This window comes from Microcaecilia unicolor, chromosome 4 (genome assembly GCF_901765095.1).
Source record: "Microcaecilia unicolor chromosome 4, aMicUni1.1, whole genome shotgun sequence".
NCBI classification, from domain to species: Eukaryota; Metazoa; Chordata; class Amphibia; order Gymnophiona; family Siphonopidae; genus Microcaecilia; species Microcaecilia unicolor.
The window spans coordinates 235418457-235439061 of NC_044034.1; the positions used below are offsets into that span (position 1 = coordinate 235418457).

At 41.4% G+C, this 20605-nt stretch overlaps 1 protein-coding gene across 1 annotated transcript in view; it reads left to right on the forward strand.

The window, feature by feature from the left end:
• The first annotated feature begins 1036 nt into the window (after window positions 1-1036).
• Window positions 1037-20605, forward strand: part of NALCN (sodium leak channel, non-selective) — a 690956-nt gene continuing 671387 nt past the window's right edge. Inside the window, 1 exon segment of the mRNA XM_030201343.1 lies at window positions 1037-1116. The gene's annotated coding sequence lies outside the window, so the exon portion shown is untranslated.

Below are 20605 nucleotides of genomic sequence, written 5' to 3' on the forward strand. Positions count from 1 at the left end.
TCTCGCTATATCTGTTTGCTTAATTTCTACATTGATATCCATGCACTCCATGGAACACCGACTGTATATTTTACTCCAAAACATTATAAGATTAATTCTATATTGCCATCCATGTATTCTTTGCTACACCAATTGTATCTTATTACTCCAGAATGGCGAATGCCATATCAGAATATTGTAAGCCACATTGAGCCTGCAAATAGGTGGGAAAATGTGGGATACAAATGCAATAAATAAATAAATAATAAATAAAGAAACCATCAAGTCTGGTGAATGGAGGGAAGAAAGCAAGCTGAAGTATTAGATGAGGTAGGTGGAGAAATAAACCCTGTCTAGAAAACTATTAAAATGCCCTTTGGATATGCCCAGAACATCTTAAAAAGTGATCATGTTCAGGAAGACCCAGCTATCTGGTATGAGCTTTCCTATTTCTTGATGGCATTAAAAAATAGTATATGGGAATAGGAGGGGGATTAGATTTTATTGGATATGTCTTTACATTTGGCAGGTTTATGATTTTACAGTTATGATTTTTATAAATCACATTGAATGCCTTGTCCAGATATAGTGGTATATACATACATTTTATGAATAAGTACAATAAACATTTCTGTTTACACTTTTGTATCTATAAATCCCAGCATAACTATTACTTACCTGTTCTGCGAATCCATTTTTTATTCTGTATATTAAAGGGCCCTTTCAGTTCTTATTAACAGAAAATCCCTTTCCCAGACTGAGTGTGCAGCCCTTCATATGAGCGTGAGGAAAGCGGCATTGGTCTGGTTCAAAGCAGCGCTCTCCAAGGCTGCAAATCAGTGTGTATGAGGATGCGAGAGTCCAGCTGTTGCCGTGATACCGACGACAAGCAAAGCATCAAAAAGGAACCTGCAAGTACCCACCTCCCTCCCCCTGTCGGAACCAATTGCAGAGCTAGTTCTTCCTTCCTAGAACGCAGTCTCTCTCCCCCCCCCCCCCCCCCCCCCTCCTGCCAGACCATAGGATCACTGGCGCTTCGCTTCAGGGAAGACCACAACCAAAAGCAACTAGAACGGAGGAATAATATAACCAGGGACAGGCAAAGCAATCCCACGATGAAGGGGGTTGCGCTAGTAGGTACGCTGCTATTTAATTCCCTTTCTTGATGTGATTCCTGATATTTGTTCATGTCATCTCCCACCCCTTCTTTTCTGGTTGGTATGGTTGCAGTGTTTGCTGTGAAGGCCGCAACTAGGTTTGAAGATGTTGACAGCAGTTGTTGGAGGGGCTGTAACATTCTCTGTGTAATGTACGATAAGTATTTATCAGAGCAGAATATATCTTTGGGAAGCTTTGATTGAGACTGCAGATGGAACAACAAGGGCAGGTCAGGTTGCTAGGCCTATGCAAAACCAGCAGTAGTTAGGCAGTGAATAGCACTGATTTATTTATGCAATTTTTCATGTATGATTTAATTGTCTTCTGACATGTTTCCTGCTTTTTTTTTTATTTACTTATGTAATATTTGCATTTCTGTAAGCTTTGTAAAAGCAACTCTCTCCCAGCATCTCATACCCTACCCAGTAAATAAGGTGCAATTATTGCCATGGTGATGAGGTTGCTAGCAGTAGCAGCAGAAGCCTTAGCTTTATCAAGTGGTCATTCTCTTTGGGTCATGCATCTGTATTTTACATCTGTACATAGTCTTTTTTCAAATTTTGAATCAGTTACTGAGCTTTTCCTTTGATTTAGGAAAAAGTGAGTACTGTTCTCTGCAAACATTTAGGCACCCCTGGTGAAACTGTGGGGCTGGTGCACAGGGCTTCAGTGTATAGTTCCCTGATGCAGGCACTGAACAAAAGTTTTACTCTATGCAGTATACTAATGGTGCTGGCAAAAAAAAAAAAAAAATCCAAAAACAAAACAAAACTGCTGTTTTCTGCATTGGACAAGCATGGTTTAATGGGACAGAGTCAACGTGGATTCAGCCAAGGGAAGTCTTGTCTCACCTATTTGCTTCATTTCTTTGAAGGTGTGAATAAACATGTGGATAAAGGTGAGCCAGTTGGTGTATCTAGATTTTGAGAAAGTTTTGGATAAAGTCCCTCATGAGAGAGTCCTCAGAAAATTAAAAAGCTATGGGATAGGACACAATGTTCTGCTGTGGATTTGCAACTGGTTATTGGATAGAAAACAGAGGGTAGGGTTAAATGGTAATTTCTCTGAGTGGAGGAGGGTGAATACAGGGATCTGTACTGGGATTGGTTTTATTTAATGTATTTATAAATGATCTAAAAATGGGAACAATTGGGGTGATTAAATTTGCAGATGACAGAAAACTATTAAAAGTTGTTAAAATGTATGCAGACTGAGAATAATTGCAGGAAAACCTTAGGAAATTGGAAGACTGGGCATCCAAATGGCAGATGAAATTTAATGTGGACAAATGCAAAGTAATGCATTTTGGAAAAAAATAATCCAAAGCATAGTTATCTGATATTAGGTTCCACCTTAGCAGCACCCAAGAAAAAGGTATCATTGTGGACAATATGCTGAAATCTTCCACCCTGTGTGGGGCAGCAGCCAAAAAAGCAAACAATGCTAGAAATTATTAAGAAAGGGATAGAAAATAAGACAAAGAATACTATAATGCCTCTGTATCACGCCATGCTGTGACCTTACCTTACGTATTGTTTACAATTCTGGTCACCATGTCTAAAAAAAATATAGCAGAATCAGAAAAGGTTCAAAGAAGGGCAACCAAAATGATTAAGAAGCTGGAACTCCTCTCATATGAGAAAAGGCTAAAGAGGTTAGGGCGCTTCAGCTTCAATGAAGTTACTTTTAACATCAACAATTTTTTATTCTGGATCCAAATAACAATACAGCAACTCTGAAACAAGTATACATGAATGTCCACTGACAAGCATAAAACAGCAATACAACAACACAGTAAAAGTGAATAAAGCTGTATAATATATAGAGACCACGAAAAATATGGGATCCTATAGTAACTAACCCCAATCCCCAAGACCTAAATTCCCCATCACCACCTATAACAATGCCCGTACCCACCATCCCCTCATTTAACCCTCCCCCACCCCAAGATCTTCCCCCCTAACCACCCAACATCGACCTAATTGTCAGAGGACTTGCTTCTTATATCCCCCAACCAGGGCCATAGCTACATGGGGCCCTGGGGGCCCAGGCCCCCCAGTTGGGAGCACTGGCATACAGCCCAGTATCTCTGTCCCTCTCCCCACATAGCCTGGCATCTCTCTCCCTGCCCCTGTGCATCCCGGCATCTACCTTCCCTCCACCTGCCCTCAGTCTGGCATCTTTCCCTTTTCTCCATGCCCTCCAGCTCCAGTCTTCTGACCATTCCAACAGTGCCACAGATTCAAGAAAGCCTCGTCTGCTGGCCCCTTTGCATCATCTCGCCTATGCAGGAACAGAAATTTGTGCAGAGGGAAGACTTCTTCTGGGCCAGCAGACAATGAGGCTGTCTTGTCTGCAGTACTGCTGGAATGGTTACACTTGGACAAATACAATGTGGGGGGGGGGAGGGGGAGAGGGAGGGGGAGGGAGAAAAGGGGAAGACGCCAGACAGCTGACGGATGCCGGGCTGTGTATGTGGGGTGGGAAGAGAATGCACCCATGTGGGGTGAGGTCGGGGAGGGGGGGGAGAGAGAGAGAGAGGATGCAATGAGGGAGGGAGGGAGGGAGGGAGGGAGGAAGAGAGGTCCAAGGGAGGGGGAGAGATGAGTAATGTACCCTGGGGGGAGGGAAGAAAAAGAAGTGTCAGATCATGGAGAATGGGAGTGGGGTGGGAAGAGAGAGCTGGAATTTTTATTTTCTTCAAAGCAGAATTGAGACATCCAGGTTGGGAAATCTCAAGTTCCACAAGTATTTTAGAACAGGATCTGCTGACATGGAGCCAGTTCTAAAATGCATCCAAGAATAGATGTGTACACACCAGAGTATCCATTTCACAAGCATCAACGTTTAAAATGCCAATGAGCACAATACAGCAACATAAACCTGCATGTACCAGCATTTCAGAACATACATTTATGTGTTGGCACATACAAGTGTATGTTAGCCATTTTACAAACATACATATCTGTGTTGCTGAAGCGTTCACATAGCCCGATATCCTATGCCAATATTGTTTTTTGGGGTGGGGGAGGGGTTAGGGCTCTTCAGTTTGGAGAACAGAGAGCTGACAGGCAATGTGCCCTCTAAGCTGAGGCCTCTACTACTACTACTACTTAACATTTCTAGAGCGCTACTAGGGTTACGCAGCGCTGTACAATTTAACAAAGAGAGACAGTCCCTGCTCAAAGAGCTTACAATCTAATAGACAAGTGAACGGTCGGTCCGATAGGGGCAGTCAAATTGGGGCAGTCTGGATTCACTGAACGGTAAGGGTTAGGTGCCGAACGCAGCATTGAAGAGGTGGGCTTTAAGCAAAGACTTGAAGACGGGCAGGGAGGGGGCTTGGCGTAAGGGTTCAGGAAGGTTGTTCCAAGCATAGGGTGAGGCGAGGCAGAATGAGCAGAGCCTGGAGTTGGCGGTGGTGGAGAAGGGTACTGAGAGGAGGGATTTATCCTGTGAACGGAGGTTACGGGCGGGAATGTAAGGGGAGATGAGGGTAGAAAGATAGTGAGGGGCAGCAGACTGAGTGCATTTGTAGGTAAGAAGGAGAAGCTTGAATTGAATGCGGTATCTGATCGGAAGCCAGTGAAGTGACCTGAGGAGAGGGGTGATATGAGTATATCGGTTCTGGCGGAATATGAGACGTGCAGCAGAGTTCTGAACTCTGAGGCCTCCAACTGCATTGCTCCCAATGGGGATAGTGCTTCAATGTTGTCACTAGGTACAGACATGTTCTCTGGAGTCCTGCAGAGCTTGTTTGTCCCTCACTATTGAAAATATGACAATGAAACAGCACCCCCTACTGGCAGAGCTGTAGGTGGCATACTTCCTCTCAGCTTAGAAGAAACAATGCTGACAGGAGATGTGATAGTAAATCATGACTGGAGTGGAATGGGTAGGTGTAAATCACTTGTTTACTCTTTCCAAAAGTACAAGGGCATGCAATGAAACTACTAAGTAATACATTGAAAACAAATTGGAGAAAATATTTCTTCATTCAACATGTGCTAAAAGTGGTTAGCATAGCAGAGTTAAAAAAAAAGGTTTGGACAAGCTACTAAAAGAAAGGTCCATAAATCATTATTATTATTGGGAAAATCCAGTACTTATTCCTGGGATAAGCAGTATGAAATCTATTTTACCCTTTTGGGATCTTGCCAGGAATTTGTGACTTTGATTAGCCACTATTGGAAATAGAATACTGGACTTGATGGACCTTTGGTTTGTTGCAGCATGGTGATGCTTATGTAATGTTGTATTTATGACCTGGGGTTCAAAAGGACCTGTCTATATTTATTTTAAAATAGCAATACATGTATATATCTGAAAATTTAATCATTGACATTTACAACTCAGCAAGTTATGTATAATCTCAGGCTAACTTCTTACGTTTACTTAGAATTTGGTGGAGTCTTTGAGGTGGGAATTGCACTTACCTTTATGGCTTTCAAAACCACCTCCATGAGAAGGAAGAAGGGGTATTAGAGAAGGTCTTCCTAATTAGCTGCTGTAAAGCAAATCACTGTAAAGTTAGAAATGTAATAGATCAAATTATCAAACCAAATCACAAGATCAAATGTCCTTCTGTGGATTAAGAATTGGTTATTGGACAGAAACCAGGAGGTAGGGTTAAATGGCCATCTCTCTCATTGAAGGAGGGTGAATACAGGAATCTGTACTGGGACTGACGCTATTTAACATATTTATAAATGGGGTTGAAATTGGAATGACGAGTGAGGTTATTACATTTGCAGATGACATGAAACTATTCAAAGTTGTCAAAATGCATGTGGATTGTGAAAAATTGTAGGAAGACCTTCGGAAACTGGAAGACTAGGCATCCAAGTGGCAGATGAAATTTAATGTAGATAAATGGAAAGTGATGCACATTGGGAAGAATAATCTGAATCATAGTTACCTGATGCTGTGGTCCACTTTAGGAGTCAGCACTCAAGAAAAAGACCTAGATGTCATTGTAGACAATACACTGAAATCTGTCCAGTGTGCAGCGGTGGCCAAAAAAACAAACAGGATGCTAGGAATTAGTAGAAGAGGGATGCAAATAAGACCAAAAATATTATAATGCTTCTGTGTCACTTCATGATGTGACCTCACCTTGATTATAGTGTTCAATTCTGGTCGACTATCTCAAAAAAGATATAGTGGAATTAGAAAAGGTTCAAAGAAGAGCGACCAAAATGATAAAGGGGATGGAACTGCTCCTGTATGAGGAAAGGCTAAAGAGGTTAGGGCTCTTCAGCTTGGAAAAGAGACAGATGAGGGGGGATATGATTGAGGTCTACAAAATACTGAGTGGTGTGGAGCAGGTAGAGGTGAATCAATTTTTCACTCATTCAAAAAGTACAAAGACCAGGGGACACTCAATGAAATTGCATGGAAATACTTTTAAAACAAATTGGAGGAAATATTTTTTTACTCAAAGAATAGTTATTTATTTAGATTTTTCCTCACACGTTTTTCAGTAGTAGCTCAAGGTGAGTTACATTCAGGTACAGCGGGTATTTTCCTGTCCCTCAAGAGCTCACAATCTAATTTTGTACCTGAGAAAATGGAGGGTTAAATGACTTGCCCAAGATCACAAGGAGCAGTAGTGGGATTTGAACTGGACATTGCTGGATGTCCAAGCTGGTGCTCTAACCACTAGGCTACTCCTCCACTCCATCCTCCACTCCACTCCATCCATCATCAGAGGATGTGGTAATGGCGTTTAGCGTATCTGGGTTTTATAAAGATTTGGACAAGTTCCTGGAGGAAAAGTCCATAGTCTATTATTGAGATGGACATGGAGTAAGCCACTGCTTGCCGTATGATTGGTAGCATGGAATGGTGCTGCTAATTGGGTTTCTGCCAGGTATCTTTTTTGAGATGCGGTGACCAGAATTTAACACAATATTCGAGGTGCGGTCGCACCATGGAGCGATACAAAGGCATTATAACATCCTCATTTTTGTTTTCCATTCCTTTCCTAATAATACCTAACATTCTATTTGCTTTCTTAGCCGCAGCAGCACACTGAGCAGAAGGTTTCAACGTATCATCAACGACACCTAGATCTCTGTCTTGGTCCGTGACTCCTAACGTGGAACCTTGCATGATGTAGCTATAACTCGGGTTCCTCTTTCCCCCATGCATCACTTTGCACTTGCTCACATTAAACGTCATCTGCCATTTAGAAGCCTAGTCTCCCAGTCTCACAAGGTCCTCTTGTAATTTGTCACAATCCTCCCGTGATTTAATGACTTTGAATAACTTTGTGTCATCGGCAAATTTAATTACCTCACTAGTTACTCCCGTCTCTAGGTCATTTATAAATAGGTTAAAAAGCAGCAGTCCCAGCATAGACGCCTGGGGAACCCCACTAACTACCCTTCTCCATTGAGAATACTGACCATTTAACCCTACTCTCTGTTTTCTATCTTTGCTTCGGTCTTCACTGAGGAATATTTGGGTGGGATAACGGTGGCAGAAATGGTATTCGAAGCTGACGAGTCGAAGAAACGTAATGAATTTTCTTTAAACCTGGAGGATGTAATGGGGCAGTTCTACAAACTGAAGAGTAGCAAATCTTCTGGACTGGATGATATTCATCCCAGAGTACTGATAGAACTGAAAAATGAACTTGCGGAGCTATTGTTAGTAATATGTAATTTATCCTTAAAATCAAGCGTGGTACCGGAAGATTGGACGGTGGCCAATGTAACGCTGATTTTTAAAAAAGGTTCCAGAGGAGATCCGGGAAATTATTGACCGGTGAGTCTGTCGTCGGTGCCAGACAAAATGTTAGAGACTATTATAAAGAACAAAATTACAGAGCATATTCAGAAGCATGGAATTAATGAGACAAAGTCAACATGGATTTTGGTGAAGGGAAATCTTGCCTCACCAATCTACTACATTTCTTTGAAGGGGTGAACAAACATGTGGATAAAGATGAGCCGGTTGATATTGTGTATCTGGATTTTCAGAAGGCGTTTGACAAAGTACCTCATGAAAAGCTCCAGAGGAAATTGGAGAGTCATGGGATAGGAGGTAGTGTTCTATTGTGGATTAAAAACTGGTTAAAAGATAGAAAACAGAGAGTAGGGTTAAATGGTCAGTATTCTCAATGGAGAAGGGTAGTTAGTGGGGTTCCCCAGGGGTCTGTGCTGGGACCGCTGCTTTTTAACGTATTTATAAATGACCTAGAGACGGGAGTAACTAGTGAGGTAATTAAATTTGCTGATGACACAAAGTTATTCAAGGTCGTTAAATCGCGGGAGGATTGTGAAAAATTACAAGAGGACCTTATGAGACTGAGAGACTGGGCTTCTAAATTTAGTTATTTATTTATTTGTTACATTTGTATCCCACATTTTCCCACCTATTTGTAGGCTCAATGTGGCCTTCATAGTACCAGAGAGGCCTTTGCAGGCTCCAGTGTGAACAAATACAGGGTGATGATGTGGTAAGATCAAGTTCATGTGGCACAGCCACATTAGGGAATCGGAGAACAGAAGAGCTGTGTTATGTCTATTACGTGCTTTAGTTTGGTTGTGTTGCAGAGATTAGCCATTTAAGTTGGATCAGTAGGGTATGTCTTTTTAAACAGGTTGGTTTTTAGTGATTTCTGGAATTTTAGGTGGTCGTACGTCGTTGTGTGCTTATGTAGTAAAAACTAGATGTGTAAGTTTTTTTGTATTTAAGTCCTTTGTAGCTTGGGTAGTGCAGATTTAGATAAGATCATGTTGATTCAGATGTAACTCGGGGCTTCTCCGTAGATGATTTTGTGAACCAGGGTGCAGATTTTGAAGGCGATGCGTTCTTTGATTGGGAGCCAGTGCAGTTTTTCGCAGAGGGGTTTTGTGCTTTCAAATCGCGTTTTACCAAGTATAAGCCTAGCTGCTGTGTTTTGAGCGATCTGAAGTTTCATTAAGGATTGTTCTTTATATCCCGCATAAATTCCATTGCAGTAATCTAAGTGGCTTAGTACCATTAAATGGCAGATGACGTTTAATGTGAGCAAGTGCAAAGTGATGCATGTGGGAAACAGGAACCCGAGTTATAGCTATGTCATGCAAGATTCCACGTTAGGAGTCACGGACCAAGAAAGGGATCTAGGTTTCGTCGTTGATGATACGTTGAAACCTTCTGCTCAGTGTGCTGCTGCAGCTAAGAAAGCAAATAGAATGTTAGGTATTATTAGGAAAGAAATGGAAAACAAAAATGAGGATGTTATAATGCCTTTGTATTGCACCATGGTGTGACCGCACCTCGAATATTTTGTTCAATTCTGGTCTCCGTATCTCAAAAAAGATATAGTGGAATTAGAAAAGGTGTAGAGAAGGGCGACGAAAATGATAAAGGGGATGGGACGACTTCCCTATGAGAAAAGGCTAGAGCAGCTAGGGCTCTTCAGCTTGGAGAAAAGGCAGCTGAGGGGAGATATGATAGATGTCTATAAAATAATGAGAGGAGTGGAGCGGGTAGATGTGAAGCGTCTGATTACGCTTTCCAAAAATACTAGGACTAGGAGGCATGCGATGAAGCTACAATGTAGTAAATTTAAAACGAATCAGAGAAAATATTTTTTCACTCAACGTGTAATTAAACTCTGGAATGCGTTGCCAGAGAATGTGGTAAAGGTGGTTGGCTTAGCAGAGTTCTAAAAAGGTTTGGACGGCTTCCTAAAGAAAAAGTCCATAGACCATTATTAAATGGACTTGGGGAGAATCCACTGTTTCTGGGATAAGCAGTATAGAATGTTTTGTACTTTTTGGGGATCTTGCCAGGTATTTGTGACCTGGATTGGCCACTGTTGGAAGCAGGATGCTGGGGTTGATGGACCTTTGGTCTTTCCCAGTATGGCAATACTTATGTACAATACTCTGGTCACCTAGTCAAAGAATTCAGTGAGATTCTACCTTTGGTAAAACCATGTTGTCTCAGATTTTGCAACTTGTTTGATTCCAAGAAATTCACTATACTTTCCTTCAGCATCGCTTCCATTACTTTTCCAATAACTGAAATGAGGCTAACCAACCTGTAGTTTCCAGCTTATTCTCCGACACCACTTTTGTGAATAGGGACCACATCTGCTCTTCTCCAATCCCATGGAACCTCTCCTCTCTCCAAGTATTTATTAAGCAAATCTTTAAGAAGACCCACCAGAACCTCTCTGAGCTCCCTCAATATCCTGGGATGGATCCTGTCCAGTCAATGGCTTTGTCCACCTTCAAATTTGCAAATTGTTCATAAACACTTTCTTCCATGAATGGTGCGATATCTGCTCCGATCTCATATGTACCTTTGCCAGTCAATCATGGTCCTTCTCCAGGATTTGCTTTTTCCTCATCATTCACCAAATAGTGGTTCGCAGCATCTTTCAGTCTCACAATTCCATTTGTATTCTTCCTGCTTTCACTATTATACCTAAAATAATTCTGGTCACTCCTCTTTACATTTCTAGCCATTTGTTCTTCTGCTTGCGCTTTCACCAGACGTATATCTTTCTTGTCTTCTTTCAGTTTCATCCAGAATTCCTCTCTGTGTTCCTCTTCTTGAGTTTTTCTGTATTTCATGAATGCAAACTCTTTAGCCTTTATTTTCTCAGTCAATTGCTTGGAGAACCTTATCGGTTTCCTTTTTTTTCTTGCTTTTATTTACTATCCTTATATAAAGGTTCATAGCCATATTTCAGCCTGGACCACTGCCTTTCCTCTTCTCGTATGTCCTTCCAGCCCATCAACTCTTTCTTCAGGTATTCCCCCATTTTACTAAAGTCAGCATGTCTGAAATCCAGGACTGAGTTTTGAGTTGCTGCCCCCCACTTTAGCTGTTATATCAAACCAAGCTGTTTGATGGTCACTGCTGCCCAGGTGGGCACCCACTCGTACATTAGACATACTTTCCCCATTTGTGAGCACCAGATCCAGCATCACACCTTCCCTTGTGGGTTCCGTCACTTTTTGTCTGAACAGAGCACTATGAAAGGCATCCACGATCTCTCTACTTCTTTCCAATTCTGCAGATGGAACTTTCCAATCTGCATCCAGCATGTTGAAATCTCCTAGCAACAGCAGTTCTCTTTTTCTTTCCCAACTTTTGGATATCTGTAACCTGATATATACAGTGGGGGAAATAAGTATTTGATCCCTTGCTGATTTTGTAAGTTTGCCCACTGACAAAGACATGAGCAGCCCATAATTGAAGGGTAGGTTATTGGTAACAGTGAGAGATAGCACATCACAAATTAAATCCGGAAAATCACATTGTGGAAAGTATATGAATTTATTTGCATTCTGCAGAGGGAAATAAGTATTTAATCCCTCTGGCAAACAAGACCTAATACTTGGTGGCAAAACCCTTGTTGGCAAGCACAGCGGTCAGACGTCTTCTGTAGTTGATGATGAGGTTTGCACACATGTCAGGAGGAATTTTGGTCCACTCCTCTTTGCAGATCATCTCTAAATCATTAAGAGTTCTGGGCTGTCGCTTGGCAACTCGCAGCTTCAGCTCCCTCCATAAGTTTTCAATGGGATTAAGGTCTGGTGACTGGCTAAGCCACTCCATGACCCTAATGTGCTTCTTCCTGAGCCACTCCTTTGTTGCCTTGGCTGTATGTTTTGGGTCATTGTCGTGCTGGAAGACCCAGCCACGACCCATTTTTAAGGCCCTGGCGGAGGGAAGGAGGTTGTCACTCAGAATTGTACGGTACATGGCCCCATCCATTCTCCCATTGATGCGGTGAAGTAGTCCTGTGCCCTTAGCAGAGAAACACCCCCAAAACATAACATTTCCACCTCCATGCTTGACAGTGGGGACGGTGTTCTTTGGGTCATAGGCAGCATTTCTCTTCCTCCAAATACGGCGAGTTGAGTTCATGCCAAAGAGCTCAATTTTTGTCTCATCTGACCACAGCACCTTCTCCCAATCACTCTCGGCATCATCCAGGTGTTCACTGCAAACTTCAGACGGGCCGTCACATGTGCCTTCCGGAGCAGGGGGACCTTGCGGGCACTGCAGGATTGCAATCCGTTATGTCGTAATGTGTTACCAATGGTTTTCGTGGTGACAGTGGTCCCAGCTGCCTTGAGATCATTGACAAGTTCCCCCCTTGTAGTTGTAGGCTGATTTCTAACCTTCCTCATGATCAAGGATACCCCACGAGGTGAGATTTTGCGTGGAGCCCCAGATCTTTGTCGATTGACAGTCATTTTGTACTTCTTCCATTTTCTTACTATGGCACCAACAGTTGTCTCCTTCTCGCCCAGCATCTTACTGATGGTTTTGTAGCCCATTCCAGCCTTGTGCAGGTGTATGATCTTGTCCCTGACATCCTTAGACAGCTCCTTGCTCTTGGCCATTTTGTAGAGGTTAGAGTCTGACTGATTCACTGAGTCTGTGGACAGGTGTCTTTCATACAGGTGACCATTGCCGACAGCTGTCTGTCATGCAGGTAACGAGTTGATTTGGAGCATCTACCTGGTCTGTAGGGGCCAGATCTCTTACTGGTTGGTGGGGGATCAAATACTTATTTCCCTCTGCAGAATGCAAATAAATTCATATACTTTCTACAATGTGATTTTCCGGATTTAATTTGTGATGTGCTATCTCTCACTGTTACCAATAACCTACCCTTCAATTATGGGCTGCTCATGTCTTTGTCAGTGGGCAAACTTACAAAATCAGCAAGGGATCAAATACTTATTTCCCCCACTGTATCTAATTCTTCCAATTGTGTCGATGGTCTGTAGACAGCACCCGTGTGGACCAAGGTTACGTCATCTGTTTTTAAGATGATCCATATCATTTCTTTATTTCCCAAGGCCCCTGGCATTTCAGTCGCTGTGTTATCGTTTCTCACATGCAGAGCAACTGTAGCAAACAAGTGAACTTGCCCATTGTCCACTATCTTAAGCTTTGATGGGTAGAGAAGACTAAATCAAATTTTCATGCCAAACAACTTGGAGCACAGCGGGGCAAATGCTTTGCGTGCAACCGATACTTTGGCAGAGTAATCTTGAAAACACAGTAATCGTGCACCTTGGTATTCCAATTGTGCTCCCGCCCGCGAGGCCTGTAATATCGCCATTTTATGAACATAATTTAACATTTTAAAGATTACCACTCAGGGTCTGTCAGCTCCCTCTTTTTGTTGCCCCAATCTATGGGGTCTCTCCACCCGAAGGGTGCCAGCCCAGTCTGTCAGCATTAACACTTGTGGGAGCCATGATTCCAGGAACCTGCGGAGGTCTCTCTCAAGGAGCATTTCTGGCAAGCCAACAACGCGGAGTTTATTGCAGCGGGACCTGTTCTCTAGGTTCTCTACTTTAGATTCCAAGTGCAGAATACGTGCTATAAGCCAAGGCTGCTCCGCTGCCTGTTGCATGGTGTCTTCGATGTTCCCATCCCGCTGCTGGATCATCTGAAGCTCTGCCGTCAAAGTTGTGTAACGTTCTTCCATTCCGTCCAATTTATCTAAAATTTACTGTAACTTCCTACCAAGTGTTTGTTCCACAGCCTTTTTCATCTCTGCTGTGATCTCAGCTGTCCACTGTGAACTTGGCTTCGGCGAAGGCAGCATGCCTATGTCCGCCATCTTTGCCTCGTACACACGACTTTTCTCCTTAGTCTCTCGCCTTGCAACCTTGGATGCCATCCACCCATCCACGCTACGGACCCGGTAAAATAATCCAGCTGGTAGGACCCACTCTCTCCCGGTAGCTTTTCTCTCTCAGTTCTGGAGGGGGGGGGGGGGAGGCCTTCTAAAGCAGATTATAGCGGTTACTCAGGAGCAGTGGTCCCGCACTACCTCACTACTCCATGACCCAACCGGAATTCCGGATTTTGTTATTTTAAAAGATTTACAGTACTGATTTAGATTCCATCCATTTTATAAAATGTATGAATTCTTTAAATATAATGATAGGTTATGTAGTCCACACTCACTCTACAGGTCATGCTTTAGATTTTATAGGCTACCTTTCAGATACATATTCTCAAGCGATACTAGATCATTAAGGGCCTTGTTTACTAAGGTGAGTTAGGGTTTTTAGCGCGCCTACTCTTAGCATGCGTGCTAACCATGTATGCGCCTATAGGCATATTGTAGGCGCGTGCAAGGTTAACGTGCATTAAATACATTAACACGCCTATAGCGCTGAATAGTAAACAGGGCCCTTGGTCAGATCAATTTCTTATGGATTTTTTAAAATCAAACTGTAATATTCACCTAAGTTAATTAAAAAGAAACAGTACTCACTTTTACATGGTTCGAGCCTTCCTTGTTATTCAGTTAGTTATTTAGATAGCTCTAATTCAATGCTTGACATTTGGAATTTTGGTGTAGAGAAAGTATTATCAGATTTGTCAGAGCTAAAGCAAATGAAGATTAGGTATAATAATAATCCTTGGTTTTCTGAGACTTTGGCACTCTTGAAGAGAACTTGTAGGAGAATGGAGAGATTATGGAGAAAAACTAAAGAGCAATCATATTATACACTTTGGTGTTCTAGCATTAGAAAATACAAGAATGCAGTATCATTGGCAAAGGTTGAGTATTATGATCGCAAGATATAGCAATCTGATAATAATTCTAAAGAATTATTTAAGATTTTTAACAAATTAACTAATATGGATGCTGTTGTCTCTTATTTCACAGAATTTGCAGACCAAAGTAAATAAAATGGGTTTTAATCTTAATTCAGTGCAATAGGCCAACCTAAGTCTTTCTTAACAAATGGCGGTATATAATAAATTATATTAATGGTGGATACAATTGTTCTGCACAGCCCCTGAGGCAGTGGCGTAGCCAGACTGCCAATTTTGGATGGGCCTGAACCCAAAGTGGGTGGGCACAAAATTTTCTCTCTACCCCCCCTCACCAAGCAAAATTTAGTCACGCTAATCAGATGCATTTGTCACACAAGGTAAAGTGCTGCTTTTCAGTGCATCAGATTTCAGAAAATTTATTTAATAGCCTAACACCCTTTTCAGTGAGCTGTTGGCAACTCTTAGAGAGGGCTCTTGAGTAGTACACAGTGCTGAATTACAAGAGTACCATTTTTGTACAGTACAGTGGAGGAGTGGCCTAGTGGTTAGAGTGGTGGACTTTGGTCCTGGGGAACTGAGTTCGATTCCCACTGCAGGCACAGGCATCTCCTTGTGACTCTGGGCATGTCACTTAACCCTCCATTGCCCCAGGTACAAATAAGTACCTGTATATAATATGTAATCCGCATTGAACCTGCTATGCGTGGGAAAGCGCGGGGTACAAATGTAAGAAAAATAAAGAAAAAGAAAAATACATAAAGCATACTTCTCTCCTAAGCAGGCCTGTCATGCTGGAGTAGTGGATACGGGATAATGTTGGAAATGCGGATTGACAGATGCCTCTTTATTTCATGGTATGTGGCAGTGTAGATATATAAGATCATTCTGGTTGGCAATGGCAGGGTTTCTTTGCTTAGTATTTGGGCATCGGGTTTCCCTCACATTTGAAAAAGCGATTTTCTGCACTTCGGGCCGTTGGGGTCTTGTGAATATGGAAGAAAAGTTGTTTCTAGGCAAGGCCTGTATGTTGGGAAAGGAATGCATTCTCAATCATTGGATTCTGGATCATCCCCCCCTCTATCTGGTACTGGAGGAATAAACTGCACCAACACATGATATGGGAATCATGGGAAGCCCACTTGTCGACGATGAGGCAGCAGAGGTTTTTTGCGATTTGGGAGGCCTATTTGAATAAAATCTCACCTGTAGCTCGAAATCAAATTCTGAATAGATTATCACTGGGCTGTTGAAGGTGGCTGGATAAGGGGGACTAGGCATCATAGGGAAGGGTTAGGGCTTTAGGGAACAAGGGTAGGTTGGGACCTGAAGGGTAAAGGTCTCGCCTACATCTTAGAATTCTACCACCATGTTGATATTCGTGATTTGGTTGGGATCTTGGAGTGGGATAGGGGGTGGGGGAGGGGGGTAGAAGGGAAAAGGGCGAAAACTTGATCACGAGGAATTATTAATGGACATTTTCTGGTAAAGTTTGATGTTATCACGTTAGATTTGCTGACGCTTGTTTATTAGAAATTGCATATTGTCGGATTTTGCGATGTCATCAATAAAAAAATTGTTTCAAGTTATAATAGCAAAATCCTTTAAAAAGGATGCATAATATGAGATAACTTCATACAGCTTTTCTTGAGCAGCTGCCCATTTTCCAGGTAGTCGATATATCAGCAATAGACCTATAGAGAAAGCTCCACTTGGGTCAGATATCTTGCAGACCATTAATTCAAGATAGGAGTCTACAAAGCTGTGTATTAATGAGATAGAAAAAAATCTTTTATAGACAAGCACTAACTCACCCCCCTCACTTATTAGTAGGTGGACAGTTTATTACTTTATGACCATATACTGAGAGCTTGAGTCAGAAATCCATGTTTCCACTATAAAAGCTAAACCCGCCCGTGAGCCTTCTATTAGGTCATGAATTATAAAAGACTTATTACAAACTGAACGAGAGTTAAAGTAAAAACATTGGGTTGGAACTAAATGATTAACATCTTTAGAAAATGGAATCAAAGGGACTGGTATTAAAGAATCAAAGAGTCGAGATCTCCGCGAGTCCAGGCTCTGTTTCTGTTTAAAGGCTCGATTGCCCACAACAACCTCTATATTATGTTCACATGCTACAGAGCAATCTATCAAATTGGAAGCATTATTATACAGAGCAGGCTTAGAACGACAATATCGTGATGGACATTCCTTTAATAAAGATGAAAATTTCAAATTCTGATCTAATACTTCCTGTCCAGAATAAGAACTAAAGCCTAACACAGCTATAATAATAACTAAAATCCAATGCATCCTCATTAGACTGTTAAACATTAAATAAAACTGAATCAAATATTTATCTCTAAAACAGCCTATCCAAATTACAATCTAAGAATTAAAAAAAACCCTAATCGCTATCCCTAGTTCAGTGTGAACAGCCAGTGAGATTCAAGCACAGAAATGCTGAGTAAAGCTGGCAGTGCTTTAAAAGTGTTTTAAGATCTTTTCTTTAGTAAATCACAGCGTCTGACTTTAGCACACAGAGTGGAGCAAGCTTCTGCACCCGGAGGGATATGGAACAGCTGAGACATTCAGAGACAAGGTAACAAACTGCACTGAGATTCCAGCACAGAAACACTGAGTGGAGCTGGCAGTGCTTTATGATCTTTCTCTTTAGTAAATCACAACTTCTGGCTTCAGCACACAGAGTGGAGCAAGCTCCCATACCCTGAGAGAGATGGAACCGCTGAGACAGTCGGACAAAGTAAGAAACAGTGCACTGAGATTCCAGCACAGAAACGCTTAATTGCTTTCACTACTGGATATAATCAGATTGGGTTTTGATAAAGGGGATTAGTACTTCCTTGTCTCATTAGATGTCACCTCTGCACATTATTGATCATGTCATGTTAGTAAATCAGTTAAGGTCTTATGGTATATCAGGGATAGTTTTAGCCTGATTTCAATCATACCTTTCTGATTGTGAAGTTCAAGTTAGTTGCAATGATTTGTCTTCATCATGGGTCCAGATTACTTCTGGAGTACTTCAAGGGTCATCTCTCTTAGCTATTTTGTTTAATCTGTACTTACAGCTAATTTGTATCGTATTGAGGATGTTAGATGTGCAATACCATATACAAATGATTTGCAATTTTTGGTCCCAGCACAAAGCTCTATGGATGAAACCATAATGTTTTTGAAGTTATGCATTCATACAATTTGAGCTTGGATGACTGCTAATTGGTTACCAGTAAATTTGACCAAAATGCAGATTTTATGGTTAACTCATAAGATTGTAACGTATGATACAGCTATTTCAGTTCTTCAAGAAATGAGAAATCTTGAAGTGTTATTAGATTCCTCCTTGTCTATGAAGTCGCAAATGCAAAATGTAATTAAAATGGTGTTTTTAAACTGCGAATGTTGTATTTCTGAAGCCATGTAATTTTCATACAGTGGTACCATGCCTTGACTACTGTAATATGTTATATCTAGGATTACCACAATATTCTCTTGGTGCATACTAAATTGCTCAGAATGTGATAGCACAAGTGATAACCAGTACTCCATAACTGAGTCATATCACACCAGTTTGAAGTTGTTACATTGGTTGCCTATTGAAAGGTATGGAAAACAGGTGTGAGGATGTTATAATGCTGTTGTATCGCTCCATGGTGCGACCGCACCTTGAGTACTGTGTTCAATTCTGGTCGCCGCATCTCAAGAAAGATATAGTAGAATTGGAAAAGGTGCAGCGAAGGACGACTAAAATGATAGCGGGGATGGGACAACTTCCCTATGAAGAAAGATTAAGGAGGCTAGGGCTATTCAGCTTGGAGAAGAGACGGCTGAGGGGAGACATGATAGAGGTATATAAAATAATGAGTGGATTGGAACAGGTGGATGTGAAGCGTCTGTTCACGCTTTCCAAAAATACTAGGACTAGGGGGCATGCGATGAAACTACAGTGTAGTAAATTTAATACAAATCGGAGAAAATTGTTCTTCACCCAACGCATAATTAAACTCTGGAATTCGTTGCCGGAGAACGTGGTGAAGGCGGTTAGCTTAGCAGAGTTTAAAAAGGGGTTTACACAGTTTCCTAAATGACAAGTCCATAAACCACTACTAAACGGACTTGGGAAAAATCCACAATTCCAGGAATAACATGTATAGAATGTTTGTACATTTGGGAAGCTTGCCAGGTGCCCTTGGCCTGGATTGGCCGCTGTCGTGGACAGGATGCTGGGCTCGATGGACCTTTGGTCTTTTCCCAGTGTGGCATTACTTATGTACTTATGTTAAGTTTAAAATTTTGACTTTGATTAATAAGGCACTGAGGGCCTCTTTTACAAAGCCGCACTACCGATTCCTGGCTGTGTTAGCATTGCTGCAGGCTTTGTAAAAGGGAGGGGTTAGTCATGACTGAAACAAGTTTAGCCAAAAGTCATAATTTTGGCCCCAGATGATTTCATTTTGTTCCATTATTGAAGAAAAATGTCTGTGTTTTGGTGCTGCCCATGTCCCGCTCATGCCACACTTAAAACACGCCCCCAACATACCCCCTTTAAATTTGGAGCAAAACATTTAAAATCAGGGTGTTGAAAATAGCAACTTGGATGTTTTGAGAGAAAAATGTCCTGCCACCTTATGACGTTTATTATTGCTTGTTAATTGGCAATTATCAATTGGCATCTTAACCAATTAGGTTATGCGCATTGTTATGAAATATGCTTCGATTTCTGCACAGAAATCTTGGCGCGATGTATAGAATCTGGGGATAAATGGAATTCCATCTGAAGGGAAGTCAGACTTAGTAAAAATTACACCTTCTGCAAATTCCTGAAAGCCTTCCTTTGCAATAAGTTCTTATGTTAAACTACTAATGCAACTGTAATTTTAATGTTGTTAACTTTCTGTTGACACATCCTGCTTCTTAACATCACTTTTTGTATCTTTATTATTATCAATGTAAGTACTTTAGAGGCCCTTTTACTAAGCTGTGTAAGTGTCTATGCGCACCCAATGCGCGCCAAAATGGAGTTACCGCCAGACTACCGCATGGCTCTTGTGGTAATTTCATTTTTAGCGCATGTCCGATACACGCGTCTGAAAAATACAGGCATGCATAACAGACGTGCGTCAAGTGGCATTTGACACGCGTAGGTCATTACCGCCTGGATTCTTTACCACTAGGTCAATGGCTGACGGAAAGGTCTCAGACCCAAAATGGACGCATTGCAATTTTGATTTTGCCGCACGTTCATTTTTGGCAAAACAAAAAAGGCATTTTTTACAAGTACGCTAAAAAATGGATCGGCATGCACCCAAAACCTGCACCTACACTACTGCAAGCCATTTTTCAGCGCACTTTAATAAAAGGACCCCTTAGTTAATTATTAGCCACATTGAACTGGTTATGCAATTACTGAAAATGTGGGATATAAGTACCAATAAATAAACAAGCAAGAAGTAAGTGCAACAGGAAAAATAGAGTTGTATTATAAAAAAGGCAATATGGTCTATGTAGCAATGGTATTAGAGATAATTTTCTAGGTCAGATCAGGTTTTTTTGTTTATTTAATGTGGAACTCATTTTGGACCCTGTTTACTAAGGCACGTTAGCGTTTTTAATGTTCCTACAATTAGTGCGCGTGTTAAACATGTAGGTGCCTATAGGGATATTGTAGGCTTGTACATGGTTAATGCGTATACATTGTTAATGCACGTTAAAAATGCTAACTAGCCTATAACGTGGCTTAGTAAACAGGGCCCTTTGTCAGCAACAGACATTTCAAATTCATAGAGTTGCAAAACTGTTTACCACCAAAAGTGAACAATTGAGTAAGTGATTATTTTTCCAATTGGATAAAATTATTTTTAAGGTAATCATAATAAGTATATCTAAAAGCTTTGAT